The 18,999-nt window shown below is 36.0% G+C and overlaps 1 long non-coding RNA gene across 2 annotated transcripts in view; it reads right to left on the reverse strand.

Moving 5' to 3' along the window:
* LOC110403051 overlaps nt 1–18,999 on the reverse strand; it is a 61,357-nt gene that overhangs the window by 20,716 nt on the left and 21,642 nt on the right. Inside the window, exons 1-2 of one of the 2 annotated variants that reach the window (XR_002441472.1) lie at nt 4,084–4,149; nt 2,097–2,160 (exon numbers count right to left, since the gene is read on the reverse strand). This is a non-coding gene — a long non-coding RNA (uncharacterized LOC110403051). Of the gene's footprint in view, nt 1–2,096; nt 2,161–4,083; nt 4,150–18,999 lie in introns of those variants that run through there. The other variant, XR_002441473.1, reaches the window with a different exon arrangement.

The raw sequence follows: 18,999 nt of genomic DNA on the forward strand, positions 1-18,999 counted from the left end.
TGTGATCATTATCTCATTCATGCTGAATCTTCTTCAATATTTATCATGTCACTTTTTTCAGTGGTTGTGATTTAAGCTGGTTAGGATAAAATCAGCCTTCATGATGATTAAAGCTGATAACCACTCTCTATGAAATACAGTAATTTTTATACGTATTTACACAATGTTATATTGCTACTTGCTTCCCCAACATTGCTCACCATTTTTTTTTTCTTTCTTTTTGCCATGGACTGTTTATTTACCATAAACATATATTGAGGCATTTATCATATGTGCCCCAGTGTGTAAAGGTGCTGTATTTGACTGGAGTGTATATAAACCATCTTCAGTAATACAAATAAATAAAGACAACTGACATATGTCCTGTCCATTTCTTACTAAGGAGAACTGTTTTATAACCAGGACCATCCAGCCCTGTATCCATGCAGTATCTAGTACACATCCTTAGGGGGGTGAAAAAATCAGAACTGAGCAAATATATCCTCAGTGAGGGAGCAGTTGGAGTCTGCAGACAACATGGAGCATTACTTCAGAGGAGCAAACTGCTATTCTAAAGGCTGGGGACTGAAAGCTAAAGGTAACAACTGAAATGATTTTAGTGTTGTTCTTACAGCAGAAACTTCCCAGAGGCCCCAAACACTTTTCATTCCTTCCCTTGTGCCAGAAGCACCAATTCATTCCTACACAGGATTCAAATTGCACAGCTGTTCCCTCAATAACTTCCACAATGTAGTTTGTTATTGCTAATACAGAAATCTATAGCACATTGAAAAGTGGAAATAAAATACAAGATATTTAATGGCTGGATACTTTTAGGAAGACTTAAAGAAACCATACAGGAGCACTTTAGGATTTGTATGGCAAACTGAAATTTCCTTGTGGGAAGAAGTCAGCATAACTCTTTGACATCTTCCTCTTCACAGAGGGAGCACCTGAATTGATGCATTAAAGGAAGAGTAGAATATAAACACAGTTTGCACCTGGAAATGCTGCTTACTGTGCTCTGCATTGCCCACAGTGGGAGAATGATGCTGCAAACTCACCTGGTCTCTTCCTCAGTTTCTGCAGCAGGAACTGTGCTTTCCCCACGAATATGGAAATGAAAAATATAGAAGACATGCCGTGTCGGAGTTTTTCTTCTAATTGCTTAGCTTCAGAATTTCGCTTATCTGCTACCGAAGTGCTAATTCACTGGGAACTCCCTGTAGCAGTATCAGTCCTATGTACTTACCTATCAAGTACTTCTAATAGATGAATTGTTTACTCATAAACCTTCAATTTCCATTTCAGTTATTTAAAGTGAGATTCTTCTTTCAGAATGAACTCTGGATCATGGCTTTAATTTAATTTACACTCAGGTAATGCAGAGCAGAACTTCATTTTATGGAGGATGGAAAAAAATATAATACTGCATTTCCATCTACAATTTTACTCCTAATTATTGCAACAGTTTAGGAACTTATAATATATACAGTTTATTACATTCTGTATTAAAGCAATCTCACATAAAATAACCATTGTTGCTGTTTATTTTTTACTTTTTACAGTGATTTCTATTCCAAAAATAAAGAAGAGGAACTTTGGGTTTTGGTTTGTTGGTTGTTTTTTGTTTGTTTTTTTTAAATTGAATTGTGTGTATTTAATAAATGAGCATCTTCTGTTGTCACATTCTTGTGTTTTTTTTTCAAAATCTACTATTTTGGCATACAATTACAAATGAATCCCAAAACATTCTGTTACTTTTAAAATGTAGCTTGTCTTCATCTATTAGTTAAACATGGATTGTATTTAGTGGAAATAAAAGTTTTGAATCCAAAATCTTGATGTATTTGACAACTTTCTTTTTTGTATGTTCTTTTTTGAATGTGCATATTGTTACACATTGTTCTTCATCTTCCGTAAGGAATAAACCAGAAACAATTATAATTTAATAGAATTCTGTATGCTAAGAATGTGTGGTGACTCATAATGGAGTCCAATATACCTATCCGATTACAAGTTGCTCTTTAGACGTAGCACAAATAACTACAAGATGGCAATGTCAAAGCAAGACACAATTACACAATGAAATATTAATGAAAATACATTGCACTTACGTCTCAATGACATCTAAATGGGAATCAGTTATCAGATCTTGAGTGTTCGCAACAAATTTCTACTCTGTAAAAAAAAAAAAAAAAAAGTCCAATGAACTTTTAAAATGTCACCCAGCAGAGTTTTCAAATCCATAATTTACTATTTTCTTGGCTTCCTATAAATGGATAATAATAAACTTCTAGCTCAATGCAAGCTCATAAGTGCTGAATCAAAAGTGTGAAGAACACCATGAAATGATAAATGTGGAGCTTTATGATACTAATTTTCTTCTAAGTAGAAACTGTAGCGGCAGTGTTAAAAACGTGAATGGAAATGTTGACGTTCTGTTTCTGCAGAACAAGGTTTTCATAGGGAAGATTCTGTGGCTCTGTAAGTTTCTTTGCTACTTCCATTCTACAGCAAAACAGTAGCAGCATTGCTGTTATTTCAGCTTAAATTTAATAGCCTTCAGTGAGCAATATATTTTCATAACCATCTCTGTTATACGTGCCTCTTTGGTACACTCATATTTATTTAAACACATGAAAAGTTGACTGTTATATTAATCAGAGGAATTAATAAAGTTATTTCTCTTGGAGAAGTTTTAATCTTAATCAAAAATTGACCTATGTGTTATATTTCAAAAAGGCATATAGCATTGAGTGGTATTATTAGAAATTTTAATGTTAAAATAATTAAAATCAGCCAGAATTATAATCTATTTTAAGCTACTACTGTAGGTTGAATGACAATAAGAATTTCTCATTTTTGGTTCAGTTTCAATAGCATACAGACTACATTTCAAAGGCTCTGTTCTGCTGATCAGTGCTTTTTATGCTGCCTGACATGATGTTCTCCTCTTTATGGGACATGGTCTCCCTTGCTGGATGTATTGTATTAAATCAGTAGGTGTGACTTGACCTGGGCAGGCTAGTGAATGGAACAAAACTTGGTAAGTGTATCAGGTCATGATGACTGTAAAATCTTTCATTTGGATAAATTTGTCTAAGGCTATAAAACACCATTATGTGGTTCCCAGCCCTAGTGGATTCAATTCACATCGCATACTTGAGCTAAAACATAACTAATTCCTGTGGTTAGATTGGAGGGGTTGAGTGCACCCCTGCCTGCTCTGATTGATTCCTTGGAAGGAATCCTAGATTTATAAGGGAATACTTTACAGCCTGATCTCTTTTGGATGTGGTTTCAGTGTGTTGCTTAGAATCAGTAGCCTGTGCAATACTGTGGGACACCTCCATATAGCATGAAGTCACTCACTCATTTTGAAATGATTTGTCCAAATGTGTATATTGCGTGACAACAAGAAGGCTGATGAAGTAGTGAGGTAAATTGCACAGGATAAATCCTGAAACTTTCATTTTTACACTGGTATCGTGCCTTGTGACTACAATCCATGCTGCTTTGTTTTACTTTGATAAAACTTGAATGAAATATTTTTTGTGTATGAAATTTAGACCTTTTTTGCAGTTTTATATTCAAAAATGAAGGCTTAAAGCTTAGACATATACTACTCCGTTAAGAAAAAAGTACCTGTCTTAATTACAGCACTGTTATAACAATGATTTAATTGAATTCCTTCTCTGTTCACATTAAATCTTTGTCATGAGTTACAGCATTGTGAAATATTAATGTGGCACGTATTTTTTTTATTCACACTACATAGTCTAATGATAGATCTTAAAGTAGAAAAACAGTTTCAGTCAATTCTTTTCATGGTTTAGGAGAATATTCTTGGAAAAAAACATAAAAAAGCCTTTCAACACATAGATATACTAGCTTTTTTTTTGTTTCTTTGTTTCAAGTTTGGTTAGAGTGGATGCATAATTCACACATGCAAACTATAAATTGTTTTACAGTCATTTTTGTAGTATCTATTTTTAAATATGGTAGAGCCTTAAACCCCTGTTTAAGATAAGGCCATAGTATAACAAAATATGGGAAAACGAGGAAGGTAAATATGGAATAAATTAATAGCCAGAAAACAACCGTGAGAAGAGTGGGCTCAGGGTGATCTTATCCATGTATGTAAACACCTGAAGAGAGGGTGCAAAGATGACAGAGTTCTGTAGAACTCAGTGACAGAACAAGAGGCAATGAAGCTTCCTTCTGACACTTTTGACTATGAGGATGCCTGAGCACTAGAACAGGCCACTGAGAGAGATTATGGAGGCTGTCTCCTTGGAGGCAGCCAGCTCTAGGTGGCCCTGGGTTGGATCAGAGGACATTGAAATGTCCATTCCAACCTCAAGCATTCTGGGATATAGTGACATCCACTGCCCACCTTGAGCCCTGGACCATGGGGTCATAGTGCATGGGGGAAAAGCCACACAGGATAAAGGTGAGTGAGCTGGCCACAATATGGTCTCCAAGACAAGTTGTGTCTTTGGAACAGAGCTCCTTTCCCAGACCACAGCACCCTGTGCTTTCTGAAGCACCAGCAGGAAGGATGCTGAGCTATACAGAACCATTACTGTATTTAAAGATGAACTGCATATTTTCCTTTGTGAAATGATGAATTGTTAACTATAACTTTCTAATGTGGTATAAGTTTTCAGAAAACACCTATATCTGCTTTTCTCCTTTTACTTCTAAAACAAAATTATTTTTGTAGGCCACAATAGGCAATTCATCCTGTTCCCACCAAAATCCCCACAGCTTTATTGATTCTTCTGAACCTTCTCAAAAACCATGCACAGCCAGTCAATAGAGTGATGATAGCAATCAATAGAAAGTATAATAAAATAATAAACTTGGCTGAGAGCAGCATTGGTACACTCAGACCTCAGAACTTAACCTGCGAACTACATTTACATTTGACAGGCCCTTTCTGTATTAAAGCTTTCTCCAGTAAATTTGGGACTGGGTTCATAATTGTTGCTTAGAAAGGGTAAGGCATGCACTCAGTCTTGTTTTTTAAATACTGAGATGACAGCATGCTTCCTTGTAGATCTCTGAAAGCACTGAACATGACTCCAATATATTTCTCTTTCTGTACTGTAAATAAAAAAATTCCCTGTGAATTGTTACTTATGTAAAACACACTCAGTGAATCATGTCATAAAATGAGCAACTCCCAGGATTTGCATGCTTCAGTTTCCTTTTTTGAGCTCTAACCCAATGGGTCTAAAATCTGAAGATTTAAATCCCAGTAATGATTATCAGTGTCTAAGATGTTTTGAGTTAACATATACACAACAGCACATCTTAAACTAGCTTGTATTTGTTTTCTGTTCTTGTATAATGTAAACTAGCTCAATTAATCTTTGCCAAATGACTCAGTAAAAATAACTCTTGCAGGTAGAAATGTGACTAAATTGGAAATAAAATCTGCATCTGTTTGTACGGCATTAGAAAGCTCTGTAAAATATAATTTACATTAGATATGGTAATAACTCTTACCTATAGTTCTATTTAAGTATTTTCCTAACAATAATATTTCAACGTACTGCAGATATTTCAGTGTAATTTGTAAGCATAAATGTATAGCACAGACTCCAACCTAGGAGGTAAAGACTGTATGTGTTGCACAGGTTTACAGAACATGACAGCAACTACTTACAGTCTCCTTCAATAGAGGTAACGATCAAGGAGAAGTCAGAGTTATTGTTTTATAATGAATAACATATTATACAGTGCATTTTATAATGTTTTAAATGCTTTGTTTTGTGATTATATTGTATCCTACATTTTTCTTCCCCTGGCTTTCTATCAGCAACATCATTTTCTCATGAGCTTTGTGAATTCACTACCTTAGTATAACGTACAAATTACTGCCCTTGAGCTGCAGATTGAATCTTAAAGCAAATGTAAACAACTGAATTGGCAGCAATGGTTTGAAAAAAAAAAGCTTAGCTAGGATTCTGCATACTAGTATTCACTCTATCCATATATAACTTACATTAAGGAACACTTTATAGGGACAGTCACACAGCTATGCAATAGCCAGGAAGAACTGTAAAAGTGACAATGCTATATCTGAACCTCAGCATACAGGGACACTTCCTAACTTCTGACTAAGGGTTTATAGATGCCTCCCAACTTTATGCTGGGAGAATACCCAAGTTTGGGCCCATTTTCAGACTTTCACACACTGACACATTTTTTTTTTTTCATGAAACACAATCTCATTGTCTGCAATGTAAGGAGAGCTGACTGCATTCCCCCTGCTCAGGTGATAAGGAAACCTGGGCCAGAGAACATAGCCATGCTCCACGTGCCTCTATAAATGCATCTAACCTAAGGTAGGTGTGGGAGTAGCTGATTTTTGTTTTGCTCATAGCCATGTGGATATCTGATGATCTGTGAAGGAGCAATGTGTAAAGGTCAGTAAAGTTATTATGTTTCTGTGAATCAAATGGTTTTTCTTCACGTATATATGACTCTATAGCAAATTCCCTTGTAGCCTTAGATGCTAGTAATTATTGACTAGGATGTGGTACAGCTGTAGTTTTACTGCCTCATTAGAGGAAATTCTTCCACTCTGGTGCTTCCAAAGATGTTTTCAGTCACATCCCAAAGTACCCATGTTATGCACTAGAAGATAGATTAGGTGATTGCTTCCTTTCTTATGGGAAAAATGTTTTGAGTACCTTGAATATTTTCAGTCTCATGGTAGCTACAGGCAGCGTAACATTGTCAGTGCTTAGGGGTTTTTGGTGTGTGGGTAGAGAGCATGCTGCGTCAATGTAGTTCGTCATCCATGAAGAATTCACTTCAGCAGTTTATAGTGCCTCAGCATTTGCAGTGTGGGTGTATCTATGTACATATGCACAAATATATATATATATAGCAGGAATAATTTCCTTTTTTCACTGAAAGGCAGCCAGGACTTAGATGAGATGTGGTGACTGTTAAGTAGTGGACAGAAATGTTGGATAGGTGAAGAAAAAAGAGGGGAATGTGACAAGTTATATTCAAGAGGTTTTAGTTGCGATATATATTAATGACCTGTATTGGCTTTGCCTGAATTACATGGGCTTCATATATTAGTACTGGCAGAAATGGCAGTGAATACTTAACACAAGTCAGAACTTTTACACTTCCATGTTTCATATTCAATATATCTTTCTAAGTGTGTTATTCATCGTACCAAAAGTGATATAAACAAATGCTGCTCTGCAGGCTGCTGTTTACTCTCCAAGAGGAATTTTAAGAGCAAACCTTTCTTCCTTGACATACCACAGTGACAAATTACAGCTAATACTTTTACATTCTGTAGGAAAAGAACATAGCAGTGGTAAGGATTTATATAGTAGAGAGCAGTGTGGCATACGTAACTGGCTGGCATTTTTAGTGCCCTGCCTTGATTTGAGACAGCTTTGGTAATACATAGACTATCTTCTTTGTCCTTGAGTATTTCAAGATTTATTTGTGGGTTTTTTTTGTTTGTTTGCTTTCTTTCTTGTATAAAAACAAGAAAGCCACAAAGGATGTATTTATATCAAATCACATGATGCTTAAAACAAATCTCAAACATAAGTAAGGAACACAAGGGAAAAAAAGTGGAAACTGGATAAAAATAAATATAATAAATGTTATTTTATGAATGCTTAGGTAAGTTTCTTTGAAATCTTGGCAGTCTCGTCTTAGTCTGCCTTTCAAAAACATGGAACTGTCTTCAAAATTGTTCATTTCGACACAGTGGTATCAGATCTTAAAGAAGTAATGTCAGAAAAGCAAGAGAAATTCTGAGTCTTAAAACCATTTTGAAAATGAAAGAATCTGGTTCTAATCAAGTGCAGTTTTTTTCTCATGACCATACTTGTGTTCAGCTGTGGAAGACACCAATAGTGTTTCCATTAAAATCAGCTGGGCTATTTGCAGAAAGGAAAAAAAAATACAGCAAAAACAATAAATGCTACTTGTGAGGAGTAAAGAGTTGCAACTAAAAGATTACCTATCATGGGCAGAGTTGTCAACCAATTGATCAGGAATCCATCCAACCTGGCCTTGAATGCCTCCAGAGATGGGGCATCCACAACCTCTCTGGGCAACCTGTTCCAGTTCCTCACCAGCCTCTGAGTAAAAAATTTCTTCTTTACATCTAACCTAAATCTCCCATTTTTTTTAGTTTAAAGCCATGCCCCCTTGTGGTATCACTATCCAACTACATAAAATGTTGGTCCCCCTCTTGCTTCTAAGCTCCATTCAAGTACTGGAGGGCCGCAATGAGATTTCACTGGAGCCTTCTCTTCTCCAGGCTAAACAAGTCCAGCTCCCTCAAACTTTCTTCATAGGAGAGGTGCTCCTGCCCTTTGATCATCTTCATGGCCCTCCTCTGTACCTGCTACAACAGCTCGAACTATTTCCTGCTCCGAAGGCCCCAGGCCTGGACCCTGTACTCAAGATAGGCATCACAAGGGCAGAGTAGAGGGGGACAACCATCTCCCCCTCCCTGCTGCTGCTTCTCTTTTGATGCAGCCCATAATACTATTGGTCTCCTGGGCTGCAAGCGCATACTGCTGGTTCATGCCCAGCTTTTTGCCCATCAGGACCCTCAAGTCCTTCACCACTGTGCTTCTCTCAACAAGTTCTTCTCCCAGTCTGTACTTGTATCTGGGATTGCCTTGACCCAGGTGCAACAGCTTGCATTTGGCCTTGTTAATCCTCATTAGATTCTCACGTGCCCACTTTCTGAGTGTGTCTACATCCCTCTGGATGGTGTCCCTCCCTTCTACTGTGTCAACTGCACCACTCAGCTTAGTGTCACCAGAAACTTGCTGAGATTATACTCAAATTCCAGTCTATGTCATTGATAAAGATGTTGAAGAGCACCAGTCCCAAGATGGACCCCTGGGGGACACCACTCCTGACTGACCTCCACCTGGACATAGAGCTGCTGAGAACAACCCACTGTCTATGAGCATCCAACCAATTCTTTACCAACCTAATGGTCCAGCCTTCATATCTCTCCAATTTAGAGCTAAAGATGTGGTGTGGGACTATTTCAAAGGTCTTGTGTAATTCCAGGTAGATGACCTCCGTTGCCTTTAGTTTGTCCACTGATTCTATCATTCCATCACAGAATCCTAGTGATACATTTCATTTTGCAACCATATCTAGGTGAAGATAAAAATAAGAGCATTTTCATAAAAGGAAAAGTGTACGTTTAACGTAGGACATGGTTGTGAAGGTGACAAATACCTTAGCTAAAATGGAGCATTCTTCACATGATGCAAATGCACTCATGTCTTTTGTTGAAGTCTATCCATAAATTAGAGAGTTGAATAGAACTTTTATAGAGGAAAGAATCATCTGTGTCATCATGGGCAAAACTGAATTTCTGAGAATAGCTTCTAGCACATAAGTCTAAGGTAGTCTAGGGAAGAAGCAACACATGTCTGGAGGATGCTTAAACCATTGGCCTTTTTTGGTATGATTTTACTGACATGAAGGCAAGTATTAGGTTGTGTACATAATAGCACAGCCATAAGGATGTCCAGTACTATGAGTTAGTTCCTTCATAGAATCAAACTGCAAATAATTTTTTCCCAAACTATCTATAAAATCTTCTTGTCATACACATCACTTACAGAAAGACCAAATATGAATGTAATCTCATCTACAGCACTAAAGAACCATATTGCATTAACTAAAAACAAGAAGGAAAAAGACTTAATCTGGTACTTAAAGTACAGAATTATCAGTAGCATGTACTTAACTGTCCCTCATAAACACATAGAATAATGTCAGCAGGCATCCTGTGTATTTAGAGAAAGTGAGGCTGTGATGAGTGTGATTCAGCCATGAGATCTGAGAGCAGGATTGCTTTTTAAATTACTATTATTAATATTTCAAAGTATGTCTTTCCTTCTGGGAATGGCCTCAAGTTGCGCCAGGGTAGATTTAGGCTGGACATTAGAAAACACTACTTTTCTGAAATAGTGGTCAGGCGCTGGAATGGGCTGCCCAGGGAGGTGATTGAGTCACCGTCCCTGGAGGTGTTCAAGAAACATTTAGATATAGCATTGAGAGACATGGTTTAGTGAGGTTATATTGTTGGTAGCTGGATGGTTGGACTGGATGATCTTGTAGGTCTTTGCCAACCTAGCTAATTCTATGATTCTATGATTTTGTCATCATCTTTTCTACTGATTGACCATAAGTTTGTTTGTTTGTTTCTTTTGCTTTTACTTACTTAGAAAACAGAAGGAAATCAATTTATTCTCTAGTTTGTTTGATATATGGTGTAAAAATTCAATTTCTGTCTTAATCTGCACCTGGCACTGACTCAGGAACTCATTCAAGATTTCACTGACTAAGTGACAGGTGGAATACTTTCATTGCTTCTCTATGGTATTATGTATAAGATGCATACTTGTGCTTGTAGCTGTTTTCTGGAATTCTTTTTAATGATTGTTGTTAAAGCCTCGTCTTCTATCAAAATTAATTTCCCTTTTTTATTGCAGATGTCCAAGTTAAGTGTCCTCAAAAGTAGCCAATGCAATATTAACTGTGGAAGGGCTTTTAAGGAGTTCAGCTTTTTCCATTGATGATTATACTTTATGAAGTCTGTTAGATATGAAATGCCCATGCCTTCATTCAAAAGTTCTGATTAAAATAGTCGTCTTTGCATTTTTTTAGCTGTTCTTTCCTGGAAATGACATGCTAAAATAGAAATCCTTGGCTTCTAAACTGTCCTCCGTTCTGCTTGACACTCAAGCTAGTGTCAAAAGATGTCTACCTACCTGACCCAAACCAACAAAGTAAGAAAAGTCATATAAAATAGAAAGGAATACTACCTTGGTTGCAGATATTGGCAAAGGTAATTAAAGTATGTTCCTGCTTATGATTCTTATCCAGATACAGTCTGTTTCAGCAATAAACCTTTTTCGTGTTTGACAATCTATTTTAAGAGAGAAGAATGATTATGAGTCTCTGTTAATAGAAATTACAATTAAATATTTAAATTCTTTTCCAACACGGCATTGCCCTAGAACTGCTACCTTCTTGACTCAAAACGGTTCGTTTCCATTTTTTTCCCTTATTTTTTTGAGGCAGAAAACCTTTTGAAATCTGTGGGGTTTTCTTTTTGTTTCTTTTTTTATTTTTTTTCCCCAGAGAAGATGTTCTTTTAATTATATGTTTGAAAACACTAAATGCTTTTCTTCAGTGCTTTACAGATAACCTATTATTTGAATGTCTAACAGTACTCTGTACCTGGCAAATGGTAGATCGGATTCAAAGACAACTTTGGATTGTAAAAATGTTCTCCTAAGTTTTGTATAAACATTCCTTTCAAGGTTGAAGGTAAATAAACAAATATGTAACACAGAGAACATGTCTGCCTTGTATGAAAGTGTCTGTTTTTCTGCCTTTTTTACTTTTTTGTTAAAATTTGCACAAGGAGTTGCTATAAGCTTTACTCTCTTCTTCAAATTGTTTCTTAGAAAGCTACTAATCTGTTTGTGAAATAAAACTAAGCACCCTTATTAGTTTTTGGAAAAGCCATTTTGTAAAGCAAGGATTGTTAACGTGAATTCAGATGAACCATATAAAAGCTACTTTGTAGAATGATATCTCATTAGGAAGTAACACTTTACTAAGCTACAGATATTAGTTGGAAAGTATTGTTTCTTGAAAACATTTCACATTAGGATTTCATTTAGATTTTTTCACCCTATGAATATGGTGACATACTGCAGTGACATCTTGTTTTGGTTTTGAAGTTCTAAATAACTTCATTTAAATAATGTTTTTTTGGTAACCCTCATATTGAAAAAGCCATAATGTCAGTTATCTCTATATAAAATCTTTTAAGAGGTAGGATATACGTATGAAATGAATATCAAAAAAAGGGGGGAAAAGGTCTGTAGAACTTAACTGCAGTACGTTTCTGCAGAAATTTAATTCACATTTCTATTCCCTGCAAGATTTGTTCTGAGTTCCTTATGAATTGTGTTAGAGGCTGATTTCCTTTCTTGAATTATTTTAACACTATTAGATTTGCCTAATCAATAAAAACAACAGAAAGGGGAGGAGGCGGGGGGCGGAATTCATATTCAGGACTGACTAGAACTTTTTGTGACTGCTACTACTAGGATACAAAATGAGTGAACATTTCAATTCCAGCTTAATGAACAGGGATTAACTTTACAATTTTACCAAAGTAAATACCTACAGTAAAACACTTAACTGGCACAATATTGATTTGATGTACCTCACTGTGCCTTCTTGCCATCTTAGGTTTCTAAACATAGCATTCCTTAGCTTCTTAGCCTATATGATTTTTCATGAATGTTATGAGTTGTTAAAATAATACTTAGCCATTGTGGATTTCATATTGAAGCTTCTGAATAAGTTTTCTTTCTTATCCCAGAATAAGAATGCAAGTTTCAACGTATTTAAGAAGGAAGGAAAAAGAAAAAGCTCAGAAAAATCAGAAGAAACAAACAGCTCTGAGATTTTGTTTGTTTGTTTGTTTGTTTTTTGGTTGTTTTTTTCTTTTTTTTAACTACTCAGAAGAGTTTTCAATTAAAGTGAAAACCCTTCTGTTTGTGTGTCTCCTTTTGATGTAGAGTATGTTTTAGGTCATTGAAGATTTCCAGCACTCTGAAACTTCTCATCACACTGATTACTGCTGAAGATGTTGGCTAAACAAACCTGCACAACATATCACTTTGACAAGAGACAGTGCTAGCCTGCAATCAAGACCATAATGAGTGATTTATTTGTTCCCTTCTCCCTGGGCTTACCCATCATTACATGTTCATTAAGTAATAATTGCCATTGATCGACAAGCTTCAGTATGGATGACGGTAAAAGAAACAGGGATATTAAACCTTCACTGGCTGAAACAAGTGCATGCCACAACCAATAAGATACATTAATGAGAATAATTAAACTAAGGATAGTTATATTATGGACCACTTCCTTTCTTTTCATTTTATTTATGATTAAAGTGTATGATATTTTAGACCTTCAGAAATAAATGTGTAGCAGCATAAAACAGAACCATGCCCTAATGCTATGCTTTTCAAGAATTCTGACCCTCAGGAGTAGCCGGTCATAACTTACAATAATAGCTAAATTGGTTTGGAGGCTTTCAGATAGGTTTTATAAATATTGTGTAGATTAGTTGAAGTAACAATACAAGAGTGTGCTGCAAATAAGATTCAAAGCCAAATCAGGTTTCTCATGGATCACTTGTGGAAAGTCCCTGTATAAACATTTTAGATCAAAATGGATTCTTTCAATTGGATGGTGGTAGAATTATGATGTTTCAATTACAATTTTTTAATTATAAATTCACCTATATTATGTTGAAAAACCTATGTAGGAAAATGTTTTGGAATTAACCTATTTGATCAACTAACATCACATCAGATGAGACTGCCAAAACCCTTGTAAAGAGTGATGTGCATTTGGAAACAAAGTGCTGCTGCTTTCAAAATGCATTCAGCTTTAGGTACGTTGGTGTCCATACTCCTATGAAGCATTATTCCTTGCATTTGCAAGTAGGAATAGCTCTAATCGTTATTTTAGTAGTCTTCAAGCTGCATATTCATGTCTAGATAGAATTATTGAAAAATTTCTCTCACAGTGCCTGTATTTGTTTCTGATTTATAGCATAACTTTTATTTATCCGTGTTCCCTTTGACTTCTTTTGCTATGTTGCATCTGATAGCCAAGTAGGTACGTGCTGCCATTACTGTTGGGCTAAATGTCATTAGCTTTCTAACAAACTTGATGTGTTTGGAGCGTAGATTATGTCTCCTTTTCTTTTGATTGTGGTCTCAGACCTCCTGCAATCAATCTTTTATTAAAAAAGGAAATGCCTTTTGTTGATTTTTAGACTGAAAGGTCAAGAAAACACTTAATGAAAGATGGAGCAAAAAACACATGAAAAATCCTCTGGGGAAATAGGAGATAGTTAATCAAGTGTACTGATTGCAGTTGTTTTTACAGTCTCAGAAAACACTGTCCTGGGTTACTGCTTTAAAAATACAGCTTTAATTATTATGCTAGGTAAGAAAACTACCTTAGGGTAGATTCTGCCAGTGTTTTCCCATTGATTGCTACAGAAATCTAATACTGCAGTATTTTCTCTGCCACTGCTAGCATGACTGGCTCAGAATATCTACTGTAACTGCTTATAATTCAGAAGCAGTATGGACTCTGAGGCAAGTTTCTAGTCTGCATCTCAATCCAAAGACATGGTTGTTGAAAGCTGGATAATTGTTTTCAAGTTATAAGGATGGAAAGTAAGAGAAAGATTGTTCAGCTTTTTAAAGATATAACCTAATCACTTAAAATAAAATGCATCATTTGTATCCTCATTTAGAGGAGGAGTTCAGCCCAGTCAGCCCTCATCTGAACTTCCCTGTACATGTGATGAATATCAGGAAAGAATTCTGCAATATTATTTGCAGAAACACTTTGAGATATGCTTTCTATCTTATGAAACTTTATCCTTAGCCTACTGTAAGTTACAGGAATAGAGGTTAGCTTTCTATAAGAGAAAATAAAGACATCCACTCCTGTCCTTCACCTTCCCAGGTACCCCAGAACTTTAAGCAAAATAAGAAATGATATTGAATCATTACTATGGGCATATAAACTACATAACCACCCTACAGAGAGAAAAAATCAGGAAAGCATCCAAAACAGAGCGATTTAGGCTGTAGAGGAAAATAAGTGAGGAGTAATTTTAATGAAGCATCTGAGTAAACAATAAGAGAAGACCCATCCATGTTCCTTACAAGTTCATTGTCAGGATGGTAGGAAGAGTTTAAATCTGAGGAAGCTCCTAGGTAACCATATCAGGAGAACATGGATAGTAGACTAGAATGGCAGATGGAAAATAAAGATCATAACTTGGGTATGTTTCTTCCATCATTAACCCTGTTTTTAAGAGGACATAAGATATATCATCGTTAATAAATTCTAGCCTGCACTCATTTGAAAGAAATAAGAGGGATAGTATTACCTTTAAATATTTGGAGATAAATTATCATGAATGTCTTTGAAATTAGCAAAACAATAGTTGTTCTTTTGATAGTTATTAAACTAAACAGTTTTCTAAAGTAAGAATAGAAGTACTGAATTTTGGATATTCCTAAGTGATAGCTCAGTCATTTTTACAAAGAAAAATTCTTATTCAGGAGCAGGAATGGGGAAACAATATCAGAATTTTCTGGGGAGGTGAGAAAATAACATCTGTCTTCTGTATATTAACTTTAGATAAGATCAATATTTAAAGCTTGACAGCTAAAAATTATTCTTTCAGATTTGCCTTTATTACTTTTGAAACTAACCATTGAGAAACATTCAGTGCAAGAGAAAGTAGAAATATTTCTTTACAGTTTGAACCTATGTTCGACCTACCGTTATTTAAAACAAGCAATGAAAAATGAATTAAAAAAAAAAGAAGAAGTAAGAAGGATAGATGAGTTATGGTTTGTTTTCAGTAAAAATTAAATATGCAAACAGTTCTATCCAGATATTTTTACAACTATGGCATTAAAGTAAGTAAAAATTTCTGATTCACTACTAAGTGTGGGTGAAGTGTTTTTGCCAGGAAGCCACTGAACAATACGAGGGCTGCTCTGAAAGTAATGCCTCCTATCTTATGATGTTGGCTCACAATGTCAGAGGTGGATGTTGGTGGAATGGCAGTAGAGGTTGAACCTTCCCACCAATATTCCATTACATTTGGTTGTTGTGCTATATATGGCAGCAGAGGGGCAGTGTGGCGAAATGATGTCTAACGTGGAAGTGTGTATGACGCCAAGGGGTGGAATTGAATTCCTCCATGCAGAAAAAACTGCATCCACTGGCATTCATCATTCATCGTTGCTTTCTGAATTTTTATGGAAACCAAACAGTGGATGTGAGCACAGTGAGGGAGTGGGTGTTGCATTTCAGTAGTGGTGATGCTTATGCGGATTTTTATGAACGCGGCATGCAGTATCTTGTTCATCATTGACTAAAATCCATAGCTAATGGTGGTGCCTATGTTGAAAAATAGCATTCTGTAGCTGAGAATTTGCTCTGTCAAACAGTGTTATTGTGCTTCTTGTGTCTGTTGTAGTTTCTATGAAATAAATATGAGACGTTACTTTCAAAGCTTTGTAAATACTAATAGAAAATCCTCTGGGAAGAAGTTACTGTGTGAGAGTTGAGTTGTTGAAATACTTGGGTGTCATGTCTAAGCCAGACATACTTTCGGCGGTCAAAGGAAGAAACAGCTATGTCAAGAGAGCTGTGGTGGTGAAAAACACCTTTTCACCAAATCAGTTCCTACAATGAAGACGTCTCGCATTTGAATTATTTGGCTGTCAAACGTAATAGATACTGGGATTTTGGTATTTGGTCTGCATTTCAAGTCTTCTGGTGCAATAATCAAAATGCATTACTTTTATTTGATTTGAATAAGCAAAAGGGAGCCATTTCTACTCTCTTACTTTCATTATCAGACCTCTAACATTTTGTAACCTCAACTTTTTGGATTTAATTATTTGTGAACCCTTACTGAATATTTTACAGAAGGTCGAAATCCTCCCTGTGTTTTCAATTTCAATGAGGAGATTAAAATAATTAAGTACTGATTAGCCTTAGGTTGATCTTTACTAACAAACCTGCTTATAAAATTGGCAAACTTCCACACTTTTTCCCTTTCCTGGAATCAACTTAATATGCTACTTACTACACAGCACAAAAAGGCAATGCTTTAATCACCCAGTAAGAAAGGAATTTTTTTCTTTTTTTTAAGACCCACTCATTGGCCTGGGACATCTCAGAACTCTTTTCTGCCTTCTTCTTTCCCATAAATAGCAAATAATGAATTATCCTAAGGACTCAAGAGATAACTTATTCACATCTAGGACAATGTTGTCCTTGGTCTTTGAGAGCACCTTATCTTTCCCCAGTGCGTTAAACAAAGTGCTCTAATATAATTCACCGTGTAATAGCAGCATCACGCTGAAAGGATGTGAAATGGCACATTACATTAAAACCTCTTGAAACATCTTCAAAAACATGAGATGTATGCATGAGCATTTACCTACACCAGCAATGGACATCTAATATTCAGCAAAGTAAAACATTGCAACTAGTGTTCAAGAAACATTTAGATATAGCGTTGAGAGACATGGTTTAGTGGGTAGGTGGTAGGTGGATGGTTGAACTGGATGATCTTGTAGGTCTTTTCCAACCTAGCTGATTCTATGATTCTAGTAATAGTCTCCAGTCTTTTGTTTTTGTAACAATTGTATCAGTTAAACATCAACACAGTCTTTGTCCAGGAAGAATTAACAGAATCTTCCATAATGATTAGTGTGGAAAATTGCTCAAAGAAAGATGTCCCGTGTACTGGAGCATTGTTGCAGTGATCGCTAGTTGAAATGAAGGCTGTTATGAGATCACAAATTTCCCCCAGCAAGTTTATCTTATATGAAGACAAATATGGTAGAGTGCTGCATCTGTGAACTTGAAGTTTCTCTAGTCATGTGCTGAGATGATAAATGCAGAGCATTTGTTTAGCCCTATCTCAAGATCTTCCTGGCAGGTTTTATTCATTGTTCTTACTTGTTTTTCTTTACTTCTTTAAGTCTGTTTGTTACTTCCCAATGCAATATGGCTGTTATTAGTGCTCTTAAAATTTCTTTCATTTGGATTTTCAAAATATTTCTTATTTTTTTTCATCTTCCTCATGCTCTGCAATACTTTTGCATTAACATTTGTCATCTTTCCTACCTGGGCAGTGTGCAAACACTTGTGTAGTGACTTAATGTAATTCTCCAGGCTGACAGTTTTCTGAAAAGATTGCCAATCAGTGACACTAGGGTTCTTATCAAGTTTTTGATGGCCTTAATTCTATGCTACCAAAACCACAGGTCTCCCTTGTATAATCTTGTTAATACTGATGAGCTCATTGACTCTCTAGAACTTATGTTTGAAGTTTTGCTTCTTTCCTTGCTAGGAAGTATTTTAACCTCCACAACTTTGAGCATGTCGGTTCTTACCTCAACTCTAAGCCTCGCTGGGATTAAAAGACTAGACATTTCTGTCTCTACTACATAGAAAATTTTATATATTACATTAAGTATTCAGTAGAACAGGGAGTAGAATTTGTATCTATTCCTCTCCAGGGTAATGCTGTAACCATTGGGCTACAGGGTAATTTTAGTTGTGCATTTCTGTCCTAGAGAGCACTTGTTTGGGGAAAGATTCAGAGTGAGGGACTGAGAGCAACTCCATTAGTCTCCCTTCTGCTATTTACTAAGAAATAGGGGCAAATGAAATGGCAACCTGCTCTTCTGTGGCAAATCAGGCTCCTGTTGAGTAGAGAAATAACCCAAAAGTCAGAACCAGGATGAGACTTATTGAATATTCAGCTTATGCAACCCTTTGAATTCCAGGTCTGTAATGATTCTTTAAGTTCGTGAGAGTACATAACAGCTGTAGACAGCTTGAGGCTACCTGAGCTTATTTTAGAAAACAAAACTACCGCTGGCAACTAGATGCTGGGGGAGATCTGGTTCTCCACTTAAATATAGTTGCTCTGTCTTGATGCTGTGCTGGTGTTCAGGCTGACACTTATTCTTAGATTTTCAGTTTTACATGACTGAAGAAACTTTCTGTGATCTTTTCATTTCATGCTTCCATAAGATGAACCCTACAACACATTCCTGTAGTGTATTATGTTATTTGGAAAAGGGGAAAAACAAATAGGATTACAAACGAAAAAGTCAATGTCATTTATGTTCATTCTGAAACACTATGTTACAAAGTTGAACATAATTTCCCTAAAAAAAATCTAAATTATATCAAACTTTGTATAAAGGAAACACTACAAGGACAGCCTCTAAATGTACACTGTACTGTGGGCAGAGTTTCAGAAATCTAATAAAGATACCTGAATATGTAGTAGTGGAATTGCAGGCAGTTCCAGAACCACTA

Source organism: Numida meleagris, chromosome 8 (assembly GCF_002078875.1).
Source record: "Numida meleagris isolate 19003 breed g44 Domestic line chromosome 8, NumMel1.0, whole genome shotgun sequence".
Classification (NCBI taxonomy): Eukaryota; Metazoa; Chordata; class Aves; order Galliformes; family Numididae; genus Numida; species Numida meleagris.